The following is a 7,644-nucleotide window of genomic DNA, read 5'->3' on the forward strand; positions in this document are numbered from 1 at the left end:
CGGAGGCTTTGGGAAGTCACAAGGAGGCTGCAATTTACTGCTTGTTTTATCCCCTTTTTCCTTTCCACAGAGGTGGATTGAGATGAGATTGTGATAAACACATAAATGTATTGGCTTTCTCAAATCACAGGTGTGCTCACGTGCAGGATATAACTGTACGAGTTTACAGTAACAGAAACAAAACACGCTAAAGATACCAGACTAGACAGCAAGTTAAAAAGGTTCAGATCTCTTGATCTAAATGGAGTCACATAGCAAAAGAATTTGTAAAGGTAAGAGAAGGTGGGGGGTGAAGCTTGGTATAAGGAAAGCTAGTGCCTGGAAAACATAGGGTTAAAGTACTTTTTAGCTTAACTTAGGCTGTAGAAAGAGAACAATGTTTATGTTGTAAGTCTGTGGGATGTAGTGGCCCCACTTAAACATGAGTTAATTGTTTCACGCTGGTCTCCTAAAGTAGTTTTAAAGAGCGATGTTTGTGTTGTAAGTCTGTGGTGAGATAACAGGCTTTAGTGGCCCCACTAAACATGAATGAGTTATTTCACACCATCCTTATCAGTTAGTTTGGAGACAGAGCCTCCCAAGGCTCTGCTAGCTTGGGATACTCCTTGTCTGCCCATCCTGCAACAAATTTTGCAGGAAGGTCACACTGTTTTAAATCTTTGCTAGTTATCAGAATAATTACAGATATAGCTGGTTGTGTGATTGCTGGGGGGTCCAGCTGTGCCAGAGGTGAAAAGTACACCGTGAGGAAGACTGCTTACTTCATCTTGAAGACCCCTACTCACAAGAGGAAGACTGTTTACTTCATCCTCAGGCCCCCTGCTCACAATCACCACAGAGCAGTGCGCAGACGCCAAGAGGAGGAGACTTGTGATAATAAATTCTTGAAGCTAGTTATAATATCCCCCGCCTATGTGCGGGAATTATGAATATGCGTGTAACTGATGTAATACTGACAGTATATAAACCTGTACCAAATGCTAATCCCTTGCGCCTCTGGCTGCGGTCAGGCGCCCAGCGCTGTCGCTTTTGCTTTCTTGCCTTTGTCCCTCACTAAACCCTCGTTACCTCGTTTAGAGGAGTGAGTTCGTATTTCACAAGCTCTCAGGAAGCTCTTCCCTGTGAGGGTGCTGAGGCGCTGGCGCAGGGTGCCCAGAGGAGCTGTGGCTGCCCCATCCCTGGCAGCGTTGGAGGCCGGGTTGGACACAGGGGCTTGGAGCAAGCTGCTCCTTCCATGTGGAAGGTGTCCCTGCCCGTGGCAGGGCTTGGAGCTGGAGGAGCTTTAAGGTCCCTTCACCCCAGCCCATCCGGTGCCTCTGGGATCCCATGGGGGGCGGCTCCTCCATGAGGAAAGGCCCCGCCCCTCACGGGGGTCCCGCTGCCCCCCCTTCCCTGCCCCATGCGCATGTGCCGGAGGCCGGACTACAGGTCCCAGCGTGCCCCGCGCGGGGGAGCCGTGCGCTGATTGGCTGCGGCGGAGGCGGGCCCAGGGCGTGAGGCGGAGCTGCAGCCGGCAATGGCGGCGGCAGAGCGGGAGGAGGTGAGGGTGAGCGGGCGCGGCGCGGGTCTGGGGGGCGCTGCAGAGCCCGGGGAGCGGGGCTGGGGGTCTGCGGCCCCCCGAGGCTCTGGGCAGTGGGGCCGGGCGCTGCGGGGGAATGCGGGGGGCGGGTGCGAGCGCTGGGCAGTGGGGCTGCGAGATGGCTGGGAGTGTGGGGTGCTGCGAAGCCGGGGCATGGGGGGCTGGGAGCTGTGGGGGTCCCGCACCTTTCCGGCCCTGGGGATGGAGCGGGGCTGTTGTGGGGGGCCCTGGGGGCTGTTTCCCCCCGGGGGGGGAGGTGCTGCTGGGGCAGCCGATCCCCGGCACCCCGGGGGGGGGGGATGGGGCAGAGGTGTCGGGGTCTCTGAGCCGGGTTTTGGCTCCTGGAGCGGGATGGGAGCAGGAAGGGAAGGATGAAAAACCCGAGGGTGGAGATAAGAACAGTTTAATAACCGAAGCACAATGTACTAGTGCTGGTGATAGTGATAATAATGATAAGGGACATAACAAGAAGAGAAAAAAAAAAAAAAGGAAAAGGGAAAAAAAACCCAAGCCAATAAACACAAGTGATGCCCAATACAATTGCTCAGCACCCGCTGAGTGATACCCAGCCCGACCCGAGCAGTGATCCTTCCCTTCCAGATAACTCCCCCCAGTTTATGTACAACTAAAACGTCAGTGTGTTGTCAGCATTGCTCTCGGAATAAAGCCAAAACGCAGCAGAGCACCAGGTACTAGAAAGCAAACGAGCACTGTCCCAGCCACAACCAGGACAGTATCCACCCCTTATTCCATACCATTTATGTCATGCCAGGCCTCACACTTCCCACTGTCATCCTTCCTGTCTTTTGAGACTTATACCTATATATACACACACACACATAGAGTTATCATTCCCTTGGCTCCATCTGCCATAGCAGTGTCTCCAGGCAGGAAAGATGGATGGTGTGGGGTGTTGGGCTGTTGGATGCTGAAGCCAGTTCCGATTCCATCACTGCGACACTTGTCCAGTTTGAGTTTCTTCCCAAATGATCAAAGTCCATTCTTCATTAATGGTGATCAAGGTGAGTCAGGTTCAGAGCTCAGCACACCCACAGCGGTGGGATGGGGGCCACAAAGGTGTTCCGCACAGTGGGGTGTTCAGCCGCCATGGAAGCGATCACGGATTTCAGTATTACACAGCATCATAAAGTTCAATTCCCTGGCTCTTTTCACCCCAAATCAGATCTCCTTCAGGTACACGCCGGACTTCCCCACCCTCCCGCAATACCCACCAAATGCCCCCAGCTCTTTGAGCAAAAGCAGTCCCACAAGCGGGTTTTCTTTTGCCTGAATGGGCAATAACCCAGACTGGTTGCCCCAGCACATCCTTTATGTGCACCCCAGGAACTTCATCTCCCTCTATGGTATGTAAAATTTGTAATTGGGCTGGGTCAGCCCTGTTGGCAGATCCTCTGGTGTTGAGCAAGCAGGTGGCCTTTGCTAAGTGCATCCCAGTGTTTGAAAGTCCCACCACCCATTGCTCTCAGTGTGGTTTTCAGCAGCCCATTGTACCATTTCCATTTCAAGTCTCAGTGTGTTGAGAAGGGCCAGAACCTTTATTTGCCCTGCTGCTGATTTACCCTGGTCATCGAGCTGAAGGCTTTAGATGTGGGAGCAGTTGATCTAGGGCTTGTTCATGTAATTTTATGCCATCTAAAAACTAAACGGAGTTTCTCTCATTAAAGCTCTACAAATGCCCTTTCAATCCTAGCGCTTTTAATGTATGAGATAGCTGTGGATGGCCCGGTACACAGGCTACGCGTACAGCACCCTGCAGTACAAAATATGTATGACCTTCCTGGTCCCTGCGTGCGGCTGAAAATGAGTGTGGTGTCACAGGAAGTTATTTGAGGATGAAGGCTCCTGGCCATGTGTTTCCAGGCCTTGTTTCTGGGGAAGTCAACGTTTTTTGCTTGCCAGGGTGAAGAAGGAGAAAGAGTCTCTGGCAGAGACGGGTAAAGAAGAGAAAGGGGAAGAAACGAGCCCAGAGAAGCAGTCTGGGTTGTCCTGGTGCTCTGTGGACAGGCTCCTGGCCATGTGTTGTCTGTGCAGGTGTGAGGCTCCGTGCTTCGTCACGGAGTCGCGTCCTGCACTGAGGTGACTCTTAGTTACTGCCGTAGCTCAAGCACAGGCCCTCGCCAACGGCTGCAGTCGCTGTGAGTGCTGGTTTTTGTAAACACGTTTTCTTGCAGGGGATTGTCTCTTCCGAGAAAGGGGAAGAAACGAGCCCAGAGAAGCAGTGCGGAAGATGCCAGTGAAGAGCAGGGAGAAGAGAAGCAGCAGCCTCCAGCAGGTCAGGCGGGAAAGTGCCCCTCCCAGAGCAGCGTCCCAGAAAAAGGAAGGCGGCGAGAAGTTGGAGTCTCAGGTGAGCCTCCTGCTGAGGGAATGGGTCGTGGGTTTTGGTGTCTGAGAAGTTGAAGGGTGAGAAGCAGTCTCTAGGTTCAGGCAGGCCTCGGTCAGACACAGCGGTGAAGCAGCCATTTATTTAACGTTTGTGCACAAACGGGTGTCCTGGCAAGCAGGCACACACAGCAAAGGCAGAACTTTGATTTGTATTTCCTTTCCCATCCTCAAGTTCCCTCCCTTGTTACCCCATTGGTTGGGGACTCCAAGGTTTACAGCCTCTCTGATGTGTATAATCTACGTGCTAACTGTCCCACCTCTGGTTACACCTCCCCTTACTCAGTTTCGTACACCCCTTCCTTTTACTTCTTTCTTTCTCTCCTTTTAGGGTTTGATTTCATAACTCTCTGGCAGGCACATGGTACCCCAACTTACTGCTTAACTACAGCAGCAGTTTGCACCGGCTTAGCCCCCCAATATTGCAAAGTCTTAGTATTACAAAACCTTAATATTGCAAAGCCTCATCCCAAATGTGCAAACCCAACAGTGTTTCTCTCTCATGCGTGATTTTTCCCCGTAGGGAGCCTGCCATTTTCTTTTCACAGAATCACAGAATGGTTTGGGTTGGAAAGGACCTTAAGATCATCCACTTCCAATTCCCCTGCCGCAGGCTGGGACACCACACGCTAGACCGTGTTGTCCAAGACTCCCTCCAGCCTGGCCTTAAACACTGCCAGGGATGGAGCATCCACAGCCTCTCTGGGCAACCTGTTCCAGGGCCTCCCCACCCTCACAGTAAATGCAGTTGTTTTCATCATTCAGAGAATCTTTTTGGTAAAGGATCAGCGCAGCTTACAGATGGCATCGCTAATGGCACAGCTTCTAAGTACCCAAGTTTGGATCATTAATTCTTTTCTCCACCTTGGAGCAAGAGTAGTCCTAAAGCATTGCTGCCTGGTTCTTCGTTGTTCTCAACATGCACCAAGTAACAGAAAAGACCCGAAGGAGAAGCTCTTGGGGTTTTATTTCTGGTGTTTAGGCAGTTCCAGTAGAGAGGAGACTGAGAGGTCTGGGAGCAGGCAGCTGTAAGCACACCTTCCTGGGATACCTGCCGAGCGGCTTGCTTTGCTTATCTCTGTTTCCCAGTGGTTTTAAATCCTGAATTGTGAGAGTTAAGTGAATCCGTTGATCTCAACAGAGCACTTCTGCATGGAAATAGCTGCTCAGGAGGGAAAGATGCCTCTTAGTCATGGTGCTTAAGAACTAGACGTACATTTGTTTGATTTTAAAATTCATACCCTTCAAAATGCACTGGCAAATGCATTGTGTCCCTTTCCAAATGCTGCAGTAAGCATTACTGAAGGCAATTCCATAGAACAGGGCGGTTTGGCAGGTGGCCTTTTTTCTTGCTTTCTGATTGCACTGACTTTCCTTACCCTTCTCTACCCCCAGTGTGTCTTCTTTTCTTACAGCTTGGGTCTCACAGTGCCCAGGCAGGTTTGTGACCTACCTTGATATTCAGGCTTCCTACAGATACAAACCCGATCAGTGGAATTACTTGAAGCAGTTCTGCAGACCTGCTTTTAAGAGTCCTCACAAGGTCTGTGTGTATCAGGAGGAGATGGAATCCATTTTGTTTCTTCAAGCAATGTGTAATAAGCATGATTTTACTGAGCTACAGCAAAGCTTTGAATTCTTCTGATTTCACCGTAGAAGGAGTTGTCCCATACATACGCTTTGACAGTGATTTGGTCGGGGATGAAGGTCTTGTATGCACATCACCTCCCTAACTCTTTAAGTGATTACTGTTTCCTTAAAGAGTATCTGCAGCTACCCATGTGGTTGCAGTACTGTGAGAAGTATCCTTTAGTACTTAAGTACCCCGCAGCAGTCGAGCAGAGTGTCTCAAACCAGTTCTTAAGGCTCCTGTTATGTAGAGCTCCTCAGTAATTTAGCTAGGCAAAGAAGTCTGTCTTTCATGGAACTGATTTTGGACTCAAATGTACTGTGTGATTTCTCCCATCTCTAAACCGCCCTGCACTAAAGCTGTGTTAGTTGTGTTAAATTCTTACTCTTCTTTAAGAGAAAAGTAAGGGGGAGGCAAGGAGCGATTGCCCAGTCATTGCTGCTTTACCTGCCGATCCAAAGTGAAGAGGTCTTTTCTTTTTTGTCACTAGAAAAGTAAAGAATAGTCTTTTCCCAAATCCCATTGAGAGGCTGGATTCTCACATCATGAATGTGTCTTGCAGCTTCAGCAATCAAATTTGGGGAGGAGGCTACAGAGTCCAGTTTGGGGCATTTCCTCAGAGTGGGAGGGAAACAAAACGCACGTAGTTAATTCTGCTATGTATTCAGCATTCCCAGTTTTCCCCTTTTCAGTCTGTTGCTCAAGCTCTACGTGATGAAGATTGTCCTTTGATGATCATTCCAAGCAGGCCTTGTGAGTGGTTCTATTTCTTACACACATCTTAGCAGACTGTAAGCGTTCACATGAAATCACAGCTCCAGTCTGAAAAGTGTTCTGTGGCAAGACCACGAGGAGCTGGCTCTTACCTGGCAGTGGCCTCCATTCAGTTTTAAACAGTTTGAAAGTATGAAGCTTTATCATCATTTTTTCTAGAGAGCCATCCATGGACACTTGGAGTGTGATTGGGTCAAGCTGAGCTCTTTCTTGCTCTTGAATCATTACTGATAAGAAGTGGTTTACGGTGCAAACTCTTCCTTCCAAAACATGTGAGCACCCAACTGAACCCAAGCCAACCTGTTGGCAGGAAGGAAATGCCACGACTGTAGGAAAGCTCCTCTGGGCAGCTGTTGAAGTTCAGGTGGTGCTTGAGCCCAGTTAACCGGGCAGCTTGCTTTTCAGTGCTGCACATAGTGCTGCTTATGGAGGGCAGCAGAGGAATTAAGGGGACAAAAAGCTGGTTTTGTCACTGTGGTCAGCAGGTGCTTTTGAGTAGACAGGCAGAGGTCTCAGAGCTCAAGAGTGTCTGTCACTGACCTAGAAGCTCATGCAAATAAGGAAGTGCTGTTATTTTTTTCCATGCTTTAAAATAGAGATTGTGTAAAGCAGGCACAGGCTGTCAAAAAGAGAAAATAATGGATGAAGCGATAAAGAATTAAAAATCTGTATGAAAAATGATGTACTGACCCAAAAGACAGAAAATCATTTGCAAAGAAGTTCTTACCTTCTTTTTGCCTAGAGCCAGAGGTGAAAATCAGTTAATGTTAGTTAAGTGTTTCCTGAGAATAAGTGGGGGAGTAGATATTGCAGACTGAATATTGAGCCCAGGCATCAGTGCTTATTGGATCCTGATAAGGAAAGTGCAGAACCAGTAGATAAAGGTGACGTACAGCTTGTAGGAGGACTGACCTACTCTTCCCTTTGGAATGAAACCAAGGATTTGGTGCAGCAAAGAGCAGGGCAACATAAATGAGTATGTGAACGTCTGTCCTTGTCTCTCTCTTTTATAAACTCCTCCTCTCTCTGTCTTACCCATAGTTTCTGTCTTTTTTTCCATTGCTTCCTTTTTCCATTGCTTTCCATTTCTGCTTTCTTTTGGTATTTTGAATAGTTCTTAAGAGATGCTTCCTGGACTTCTCCATGAAGAGTGGTGTGCTAGCTGTGGCAAATCAGACTACCTTCAAAGATGGAAGAGGGAAAACAAGAAACGTAACCGACCTCAGGGGAGCTGCAAAGTAGGTTTTACCCTTCTTAAGTG

At 49.1% G+C, this 7,644-nt stretch overlaps 1 long non-coding RNA gene across 1 annotated transcript; it reads left to right on the forward strand.

The window, feature by feature from the left end:
- Positions 1-6,265: 6,265 nt before the first annotated feature.
- Positions 6,266-6,611, forward strand: LOC134167354 (uncharacterized). The gene is made up of 2 exons (XR_009966157.1): positions 6,266-6,362; positions 6,543-6,611. It is a non-coding gene; the product is annotated as an uncharacterized LOC134167354 (long non-coding RNA).
- Positions 6,612-7,644: the final 1,033 nt, after the last annotated feature.

Source organism: Pezoporus occidentalis, unplaced genomic scaffold (assembly GCF_034315485.1).
Source record: "Pezoporus occidentalis ecotype Australia unplaced genomic scaffold, CSIRO_AGI_Poc_V1 ctg2848, whole genome shotgun sequence".
NCBI lineage: Eukaryota > Metazoa > Chordata > Aves > Psittaciformes > Psittacidae > Pezoporus > Pezoporus occidentalis.